Source organism: Prionailurus bengalensis, chromosome B2 (genome assembly GCF_016509475.1).
Source record: "Prionailurus bengalensis isolate Pbe53 chromosome B2, Fcat_Pben_1.1_paternal_pri, whole genome shotgun sequence".
NCBI lineage: Eukaryota > Metazoa > Chordata > Mammalia > Carnivora > Felidae > Prionailurus > Prionailurus bengalensis.
In genome coordinates, this window is record NC_057349.1 from 73,882,024 (window position 1) to 73,893,488 (window position 11,465).

The 11,465-nt window shown below is 38.8% G+C and overlaps 1 pseudogene; it reads right to left on the reverse strand.

Moving 5' to 3' along the window:
- Positions 1–2,030: 2,030 nt before the first annotated feature.
- LOC122490493 lies at positions 2,031–10,995 on the reverse strand (annotated as a pseudogene).
- Between the last annotated feature and the right edge of the window lie 470 nt (positions 10,996–11,465).

The window sequence follows — 11,465 nt, forward strand, 5'->3', positions numbered from 1 at the left end:
CACTTGGATGATTGGGACATTACATAGTTGCAATTATTAATGACATATTAATCAGGTGTCACATGTAATACTATGATAGACGTCTGGGAAGTAGGGGATTTTTTTTAATTGTATTTGTAATGGGTTTCTTAGAGACGAATTTGTCAGTATTTAGTTTATTCAAGCTCAGGAAAGAAACACAATTATGCATATTATGAAATATGCTTTCTTATTGGAAAAACTCCATGTGGATATGTTTTACCTGGAATAAACTGTTTAGGACTTTTTTTCTGCTCTACTGGCCCAAAATTTGGATGTAATGCACTTAGATTTCAGCAAAGCCAAAAAAGCCACTTACTGAAACTGCTCAATAAGATCTATAATGATAATAGCATTCTTTCTAATTTTACATAAAAGAAAACTAAAATTTCACATTTTCTAGCACAGAGTAGGCACTTGATCAATTAAAACATATATATCAAAATATACACAAAGAGATCTAATTTTATTCCTGACTCCAGCATTTAATATTTATGTTACTATAAGTTAGACTTTAAAATGCCAATTTTAATTTAATATACAATGTTAAAAGATGAGCATAGACAATACCGACACCTGCTAAAATAGCACTGGAGCCCTTTTTTTAAGAACCACATTCCACTTCAAGCCCCATGAAAGCAGAGACTGCTCCAAGTGCCCTGAACGGTGCCAGGCACACAATAGGTGCACAGTGTATTCGTTGCCATTAAAGTTCTTGAATTAGGGGCACCTGGGTGGCGCAGTCGGTTAAGCTTCCGACTTCAGCTCAGGTCACGATCTCGCGGTCCGTGAGTTGGAGCCCCGCGTCGGGCTCTGGGCTGATGGCTCAGAGCCTGGAGCCTGTTTCCGATTCTGTGTCTCCCTCTCTCTCTGCCCCTCCCCCGTTCATGCTCTGTCTCTCTCTGTCCCCAAAATAAATAAACGTTGAAAAAAAAAATTTTTAAGTTCTTGAATTAGACTAGAAGGAATAAGACCTTTGTCTTTACACCAAAAATTGAAAAAATAAAGAACACAAATAAGGAGAGACTAATGACAGTACTACATTTGAGATATGGTTTTACTTTCTTTTCTCATCCCTTTTTGTGAGAATGTGGAATTTTGGAGGGCCCTGAATGCACGTATTTAATCTAGATAGGTTTTGGATCCCTGACATTTTCATGCTTTTTGAATAATAGGGTTTTCAAACCATTTAGGCCACTCTAAGGGGTGTATGTTAGGGGCACAACATACATAAATATATAAGGTGAATAGAAATTTGTGGTTCAGAGATATTTTTTTAAGATTTTTTAAGACCATTTTTACTTTAGGTTCAAGATGATGCATTCATTTTTTTTGGATTATTATTAGATTTTTATTTCTTTTTGCTCCAAGAGAAGCCAGCATAATAACAAAGCTATAACAAAGACAGTATACCTGTTGTATACTGAGTGACTGCTATGGGCCAGGTGCTGTCCTGAGCACTTGACATGTCCTCACAGGGTAGCTGTGAGAGCGATCGTGCACCTGGGCACAGAGGTTCTCTGTGAAATTCAGTGACTTGTTCAAGCTCACACACAGCCAAGTTCCAATGCCACGTTGTGAGCCCACTCAGTCTGTCTTCCACCCTCATTATCTGATGAAATCAAAGCCTTGAGATACTTTATAAATCATATCATAGGAATTACATACAAGTTATATATATGGTATAGGCTTCGTTTTCTAAATCAATTAAAGGCCACTTAAAAACAATTTTCCCTTGAGGAAGTAGAATCACAAATGATAAAGTTTCCAAGAATTCGGAAATGTTTCTTTACATCTTAGTACCTTATTTTCTAAAAATCTCTCCTATCAATGTTCCTTTCTACATATTCACTTCTTTGAAAATAAATAGAAACAAAGTCAAAAGCTTATCTTGATACAGTTTAGAGTCAGCCAAATTCAGCTTTTAATTAAAAACAAATTTTTTAAGTAGGTTTCACACTCAGCATGGAGCTTGAACTCGCAAACCTGAGATCAAGAGTTACACTCTCTATCGACTGAACCAGCCAGGAACCCCCAAATTTAGTTTTTGAAGAGTTAAAGTCAACCATAAGTGCTGCACTTGGCTGCTGGAAAGCACTGGCCATCCAGTAGCATTAGATGATCTTCCCAAGCCTTTTCCCAGAGACAGAATCAGTGAAGAGAGGCTGCTGAGAGAGATGGATGAAGATTATAGGCCATCACAGTGTACAGGTCTCCTGAGTGAGGCATCTCCTTGATGGTCACTTGCCAGAGAGTAATGGCAAAGGAACAGATGTCAGCTTTGATCATTATGGTCTCTCAGGAGCTCTGGTGCTTGTTGTTTGTGTGTGTCATCTAGGTGGTAGGGAAGAGTCTGTGGAAGCACAGGAAGTATTCTAGCTTCTCAGAGCAACCAGTAACCAATTTTATAGGCATCTTGCTTACTGATCAAAATGTTTACCAGCTTCATGTACAAGTGCACAATGCTTTATGAGGAAAGAAAACCAGGCCATTCACACAGCTAGGGAATGCTTGTTTCCTGAGATATGTGAAAGTGTACACTTTCCCAAATTTAATTGCTCTCTGGTGCGGGAGTGAGGGCCCCTTCCTCCTCCTCAGGGAAACTGATAGCACCATATATGACTTGGTGTAAACTGACGTTGCCACCAAACTTCATGATCATGGTGTGTGTAGACTGTTCAAGCCCACAGGCCTGTGCTGGCAGCCACAACCTACAAAATATTGCCACATCGGAGCCTTGATATATTGAGCTCAGGCCAGAAGTTCACTGGGATTCCAGTAATACGTTTTTAAATATTTTTTGGATATGTATAGGAAGAAGAGTCCAGGAAGCAGACTGGTGAGAAAGGTAAAAGGAGGAACAAGGGAGAATGTTATTCTAGAGCAGGAGAAAATACTTGAAAAGGTGGGATATACCAGGAGCATCAAATACTGCAGGGAGGCCAAGTAAGAGAACAAAACCCGAGGCTTTAAGTTTAGAAACTTGGAAGCCACTGAAATGATCCTCACTAGAATAATCTCAAGGTGTGGTTGAAGTAGTAGCAAGCTGCAAAAGGTTGAGGGATGCTAAAAGGGATGTGGAGACAGAAAGTACAACTTCTACAGGCAGAGTACTTGAGAAGGAAGGAGTAAGGATAGGTCAAAGGTAGGCTCTTCATTAAATGTGAGAAAGGTGAACATATTTATATGGTGCTGAGGGAGGGATCAAGTTGAGAGGAAGTTGGTGATGCAGGAAAGAGATGAGATCATTGGTAGTATAAAGACCTTAAGTAACAAAGAGCAAATAGGATCTAAGGAACAGAGGAACAGATGGAGGAGTGAGGCTTAGGGAGAAGTTTTCTTCCTTTAGGACATGAGAAAAAGATGGCACAATTATGGCTAAGCATATTTCTATGGAGAAAGGAGGGTGAGAAAGATCTTTCCTGATCGACACTTTTTTTTTTCTTTTTTTCCCCCTGTAAACTGTGAGGAATTACCTGCTGAAGGAGAAGGGGTTGGGGATGGGATATGCTGCCTGGAGAGAGTGATGGACATTAGGGACAGCCACTGCAGGGAATAGGAAAGAGGGCTAACCAAAGCGTGACTCAGTGGCCTGGGGAGGTCAGCTGAGGTGACAGGCAGCATGATATTCTTTGTATCTCCAGGAGTCTGGGCACAGGAGCAGAGAGCAAGTGATAGGTCTGAGAAGGGTCTTCAATTAGCAGAGCTGGCACAGAGGGAAGTAATTGTGATGAGAAAGTTTTTGAAACAATGTGCCATGAAGTCTAGGCTGGATCAGAAGGAATTCAGACAGGGAGGTGTCGGACTGGGGTGGGGGAGTAGATGATGGCCTGTGAGAAAGTAGAGGTGGCCAGAGCATCAGAAACTTCAGTGAGCTTAAAGATCACATGTATCAGAAGCAATGGAGTGAGATTTCTGGAATGAGGAGGGCTGTTATCAGCGGGATATTTAAGTTGTTTCAGGTGATGGTTGTTCAGGATGTGACCCTGGGAACAGGGTAACTGAAGAGGATCAAAGGTACAGGCTGGTAGAAATACGAAGCTTGGAGTTGGGCTGTAACTTAGAAACTAAAATTACTTTTTAAATGAATTTTTCATTTATCCAGAACCATGAGGGTTTGTTTGTTCCCACAACTCAGCTAAAGTGATGGTGGGATTACTTTGGTGAGTATCTTTTGGTATTTAACTTTGACTTGTGAGGTGTTTTCACTCAGTGATGTTGCTATGCAAAAATGTTCACGGTTGTTCTCAGGAGGGCAGACCAACTGGTGAGATAAATAAATCTAAAAATTCCACTTGATCATGGTGTATGCTTCTTTTAATGCATTGTCGAATGTGGTTTGCTAGTATTTTTTGAGGTTTTTTGCATCTATGTTCATCAAGGATATTGGCCTTTCTCTACTCTCTTTTTTTCCCTTCTTTCTTTTCCTTCCTGCTTCCCTCTCTCCCTCTTCCTTCCTCCCTCCTTTCTTTTTTCTTTTCTTTTCTTTTCTTTTCTTTTCTTTTCTTTTCTCTTTTCTTTTCTCTCTTCCTTTTCTTCCTTCTCTCTTTCCTCTTTCTTTCTTTCTTTCTTTCTTTCTCTATCTCTCTCTCTTATGCTCATCCTTTCTTCCTTCCATCTTTCCTTCCTTCGTTCCTTCTCTTCTTTCCTTTGTTTCCCTTCCTTCTCTTTCTTCCCTTCCTTAGTTTTTTTTCCTACCTTTAAGAAACAGGACGGAATTAAAATATGGATAAATTATACTTGGTTTCTTTCTCTTTGCTTTTTCTTTTCTCTTTTTTTTAAATTTCAGTTTCTGGAAAGATATCTCCAAAACATGTTAATACTTAGAAATCCATGTGATATCACTCGGTAGTGTGCTAAAACACACGTCAAAGGCAGAGATAAGGGAATTAGGTTATCTAACAGAACAGACAGGCCTACTGAGAGAAAAGAGGATATTTACTAACTGAAACAGGAGTGGCTGCTGGCTGGCCTCAGGATCAACACCACCAAAGTAGAACACAGTCTTCTTCTCAAAACAAGTTCTTCCTCCTTCTGACTGATTTCTGTTAATGGACCCTTGCATCCTCTAATCTGCTGGATTTAAACACTGATGTAATTTCCTCTGATGCTTCTCCCACCCTTATAAGTTATCAAGCCTCTTAAATAATCCTTTATCACATCTCCAACAACCTGAAGAATGACCTGTCAGGCTCACAACACTCTGTGGCTGGCAGTTACAATGGACAGAAGGAGCAGGTCCATTCTGCCTTAGCAGTACTACCTAAAAGGTGACCACATGTGTTTCTCTGCAGATTGTTGGCATTGTCCTAGGGCTGCATCTGTGTACTGGGTTATGAACTTTACTCTCACAAGGATCTGCTCCCTTCCAACCCTGGGAGGAGATTCTGTTAATGGAATGTGACCAAATGCCATTTGAAAAAGCAAAATATTGATACAGAGATTTGTTTTATAGATTAAAAGCTTGAAGGAACTGTAAGAGTTCTATCTCCTCAAATGTAGTTGATATACACACACAAAAATGCACACTCACATACACAAACTCCTTTTGAAAATTACCATTTAAAAATGAAATCTTGCCATTTGCAACAACATGGATGGTGAACTGGAGGGTATTATGCTAAGCAAAAAAGTCTGGCAGAGAAAGACATATATGATATCACTATATGTGGAATTTAAGAAACAAAACATATGAACACAGGGGAAGGAAAGGAAAAATAAGATAAAAACAGAGAGGGAGGCAAACCTAAGAGACTCTTAAATACAGAGAGCAAACTGAGGGTTGCTGGAGGGAAGGTGGGGGGGGATGGGCTAAAGTGGTGATGGGCAATGAGAGCACCTGTTGGGATGATCACTGGGTGTTATATGTAAGTGATGAATTATAAATTCTACTCCTGAAATCAATACTACACTGTATGTTAACAAACTTGAATTTGAATTAATATAATTAAAAAAAAGAAAAAAATGAATGTCTTTAATTCTGCTATCTAGTCAAACCACAACACTAAAGAGGTTCTCCTTAATTAGCAATTACAAAGATGTTCATGGCTGTACTTGTTAGAGTAGGCTAACTGGTGAACCATATAAACCCCTAACTGTATAATGGGACAAGCAAGAAAGAAGTTCTTGTTCTTGTAAAGTCCTAAAGGGGTTTTCCTTGTTGGTAGCTGGCTCTCTTTCAGGCGATGATTCAGGAACCCAGGTTCTTTTTTTCTGTAGCTCTACCATCTTCAACATGTGGCTTCAAAGGTCTGCTTCAAGCCAGTGGGGGGAAAATGAGTGTGAAGAATTGAATACACATGCAAGACTTTTCCAGGCCTGGAAGTGGCACATAGGACTTTCACTCACATTCTAATGGCCAGAACTCGGTCATATGGGAAAGGGACTCTATGTTTCCAGGAACATGACATGAGGTCGACAAACAATTAGTAGTGTTTTCCACAATGGGATAGCAACTGGATCAATATGGGGAATTTACAGGAAGAACACCTGCTCTCCTGTACCAAGCATGGTGATAGAGGCACATAAGAGACTATTGGCAGAGGAATATATCAGACCTTTAAGTGAACAAGGAAGCAGTGGTTACATTTAAGGAGAAATATATCTACTATATATTCTAATAAAGTCTCCTCATTGTCTAAAATACACCAAAGGAAGTTTTCTTAAATGAACACAGTTCAGTTAAACAAAGTTGGCAGATTGACAGATTGAGACGTGGGCAGTAGTGAGTTGAAGGAACTAGTCAAGAAGCCCAGACCAAAGAAGCAAAGTCCAGGCAAAATCCAAGAGTGCCAGGGCACTGCCGGCATGAGAAATCAAATAAGTGAATAGAAATCAAGAAGCCATAGAAACCTTGAACCAAAGTAAAATTGGAGTCACAAAACCTGGACGTGAACACTGGCCTTACAACTTACTAGCTGACATGGGAGAAGACACTCAATGCCCCTGAGTTTTTTTTTCATTTGCAAACTTGGAGTAATAATATTTATTTCACAAGAATTAACTGGAGAGTCAAATGAGATGCTGTGTGCTAAAGCTCATATGGCCTGGTAAAAGGACAAGAGAGCTAATTTTAAATCTATTTCTGTTTTTGTAAGCTTAGGGTTTTGAGATTTGGAACCTGTTGTATGCATAAGTTAAGTCTCTAGTCATGAATCAAAAGAAGGAGGTGAAGAACTACCTAGTGTAAAGGACTATGTAAAGGGGAAACTGCAGATTCAGGTTCCTTTATAAAAGTCCTTCCTTCTGGGGCTCCTTGGTGGCTCATTCAGTTGAGTGTCCATCTCTTGATTTTTGGGTCAGTTCATGATCTCATGGTTTGGTTCATGAGTTCAAGCCCTGCATTGGGCTCTGGGCTATGACTGTGCAGAGCCTGCTTGGAATTCTCCCTCTCTCCCTCCCCCCCCCCTCTCTCTCTCTCTGCTCCTACCCCCTTTGTGCTCTCTCTCAAAATAAATAAACTTAAAAAATAAAGATAAGTGTTGCCTTCCTGCATGCCTTTCCCCTTCATTCACTTTCAGTCTGCTTTTCTTCCCCCTTTTCTTTTTCTTTTCTTTCCTTCCTTCTTTCCCTTTTTTCCTTTTTTTTAAAAAAGTTTTTTTTTAATGTTTATTCATTCTTTTTTAAAATTTTAAAAATGTCTTATTTATTTTTGAGACAGAGAGAGACAGAGTATGAGCAGGGGAGAGGCAGAGAGTGAGCGAGACACAGAATCCAAAGCAGGCTCCAGGCTCTGAGCTGTCAGCACAGAGCCTGAGGTGGGGCTCGAACCCATGGACCATGAGATCATGACCCGAGTTGAAGTCAGATGTTTAACCGACTGAGCCACCTGGGTGCCCCTCTTTTTTTTTCTTCCCCCTCCATCAGGTTGCTTTGTTAGATGAGCCTGGCCATTAAGGAGGGTATAACTAATTTATAAAGGTTCTAAACAGGAGCTTGCTAAAGGTTGGGGTTTAAGGATTGATCAATAGTAGAAACAGAAAGAATGCATCGTTGATAAATGTGTTATTTGGTGGAATTCTTTGGGGGGGGAAATGCATAGTAGGTACTCTAAAGATAATTCCCTTTGACCTGCATTAATTCTTCAGAAGATCCATCTAAAGGAAATAATCATAAATATAAGGTCTTATCAGCAAAGATGTTCATCATAGTTTTACTTTAAGTGGTGAAAAATTTGAAACAGGCTAATTGCTTGACATTAGACAAATGATAAATAACTATATTATATTCACAAAGTAAAGCATTTAACTGTTAAAAATTGTGTTTATAATTGTGTTTCAGTAATGTGGAGTATCACGATAATAGCAAATGAAATAAATAGACTACTAAGTGATCACAACAGAGTCAAAATTACAGGCAGGAAAAGCTTACAAGGAAATATATCACAATGGCAATGGTTGTTGGCATGGTGAAAACAAGTACTTCCCCCCCCCCCCCACTTCTTTCTACTTTTCTGCAGTCTATAATTTATAATACATCTGTATTATTTTTACATAAGAAAATATAAGTCACTTTTCCTTTTTAAAGAAATGTTGATACTAACTTGCTTCATTTAGCCTAGTGCTACTGAACAAAAAGCTGGTGTAATTAACAGCAAAACAAGTTCACTTCATGCATCATGATGTGAATAATGCTGTTCAAAAGTAACTAGAAATACCCATATAGATATACAGGTACCCCATGTGAATATATAATATAGGTATTAACATTATTCATTTCCTCTCTTCATAAGTCATGGTTTTGCTTTACAGGATTTACTTGGTAAGAACAAAATGTAAATTTTTGGTGCAAAATTTTTACTCTTGTCATTATGACAGCACAGATTCCATGATCTGACTTATTGCATTTGCATGAATCATAAAGACTGTTGGAGTCAGTTAGAGTGAGAGTAAACTTTGATAGGATTTGGTGAATCTTCTTAATTCTAGCCACTGATATCCATGGAAGTTGTACCTCCTTTGTAGAGAATGGTAATGGGGACTACAAGCAATGAAAATATTTGGATAATCACCTGTAGACATTGACAAACATTATCAAACATCATCACACCTCAGATGTTCTGGGGAGTGGCTGGACCTATTGCAACCCACATGAGAGATGAAAGAAATTTAATGTAGCCTTGTTCAAATGCCTATTTCCTTAGAAAATATTGATTTAAAGTGATGCTCTCCCAAGCTCTAGATTTAAATGCATTTGAGTAGTCACTGCTAGCTGAGAAGAGATGAATAGACTATCGGGCAAGCAGGCCATCAAAAGCTGGCCCAGAAAGTCAAAAGAATCATATAGTATTATAAGATATTACTAAAGGGATAGGGAAAGATGACCAAAGAAAAGCAAAATATTATTTTCTTTTTCAACCCAAAATAAGATTTTGTAAACCATAAAGAGTGGATGTGGAGGGTTCCTATCTTAATATTTATAGCTTTATTTGGATTCACTGAAAGGTGTGCCACCTCCTACAACCTGGTAAGATTGCATTCAATATTAAAATTACAGTACAGTAAACCATAAAGTTTACACATGAGACTGAAAATGACAGATTTAGAATGGGTAAGGAAAATAAACCACAGCTGACAGGGGAAAAACATGACCTGAATCTGAATTTCCTGCCTATGCAAATGAAGTGTACTCTGAGACCAGGGAGCATCATGGTCTGTTTATGATAATAGGAATTTGCAGGTGCCTGGCTTCAGGTGAACCTCTCTGATATTTGGCATCAATATTAGTACAGGCACAAAGCTGTATTTTACTTCCTTATGGAGCTTTCATGATGAAATTGAAGATATTGATTTGTGATCACCACACTATAGATCAATCTAAACACATGGATTTTGTGCTTTGTTTTATTTAAAGGACGTGGATCAGAGATTTCTATTTCACTTTATGTTCAAAACCTCAAGTCGGTGTTTCTCAAACTCTAAGGTACATAAGAATCCCTTGGGGTTCTTATTAAAATGCAGATTCAGGAATAAGCAAAAGGAATCTTTTATGAAGGAAGTCAGAATAGTGGTAGTGGTTATCTTTGCAGAGGTAATGACTAGGAGGGGCATGAGGGAAATTTCTAGGATATTTGAAATGCAGTACATGTGTAAAGTGTACTGAACACTGCGCTTAGGAATTGTATGCCTTAATAAATTTGTGTTATTCTGCAGTTATTATTTTTATAAAACAAAAATAATAAAACTTAAAAATGAAGATTCTGGGTTATGCTGCAGGAAAAAAAGTACCTTAAGGATAGACCCATTGTAATAAGGCTGGGCCCATTGTTGGTTAGAGTCAACTTGTTAACCAAACATCAGACATGAGTAACAGAAAATGCAGACACATTTTAACTGAGAGAACACCACTGGGAGCAACCCTACCTCACACCAGTTTTTTAGCAAGCAAAATTTCAGCTGCTGCTTTCTATAGTAACTCAGAAACCATCATTTCCTACAGGCATCCAAATTAGTCGAATCTTGAAGGTGTTGTCTTTGTATAGCAAGGGGAATGATAATTGAGTCATAATCCTTAGAACTGCATAATTACTGTGCTTGGGAACTGGCTTTTTACGATTACTTTTAACTCTCTTGTCCCTTACCTTTTTAAGACCTGCAGCAAAACAGAACCAGCTTTTATTCACATGCAAACTGAAAGGATCTATCAGGTCAGACTTAATCTCAGCAGAATGGAAGTATTTTCCCACCAACTGTCACTTTCTCCCATCTTCTCACGTGGTTTATGGGACTCTTCAGTGGGCCAGTCACTCCAGAATTCTATTCCTTGCAGACATGAGCTTATGGTCAGTCCCCAGAGGATACAGTTTGGGTAATTCTTGCTGGCAGCATTCTCTTCAAGTCTGTCACACGTCTTATTGCCCATCTGCAGAATAAACTTCTGGAGGAAACCCATGAAAATACTGCAAATGACAAATGGAACATTCTCCAAAGCTAAATGAAAAACTCGTGAATCATACTCCCATGGTGCTGAGTTATACATGGTGGAGATCATATAATGTATCAGGTCTACCTTGATAAATTCCTCTTGTTAACTAACCATGACACCTCTAGCAATGAACAGGGAAGGTAAAGGAGAAAGAGCGACCCCAGGACTAATTCTTTCATTTCCCCCAGATATAAACTCTTTTGTCTTCAGATGTTAAACAGTTGCTAATTTCTTCCAGTCTTTAACATGGTTTGGTTTCTAGTCATTAAACAAAAAGAGAAGATGCCAGTTGATATAAAAATCCCTCTGCACACAATGAGTACACACATTTCTGAGCAAACTACAACCAGACTTCAGATGCCTGAGAAATAGCATGGGCTGAATTGAGTCTCGGAGAACTAATCAGTTTTCAGTTGTCCAGCCAAGCTCATGTTTGTCTATTTGTTTGCATATTCCTTGCCCAAACAGCAACATCAAAGTAACAAGGAGATGCCAGAAACTAGCACTACTTTAAAAGAAGACAC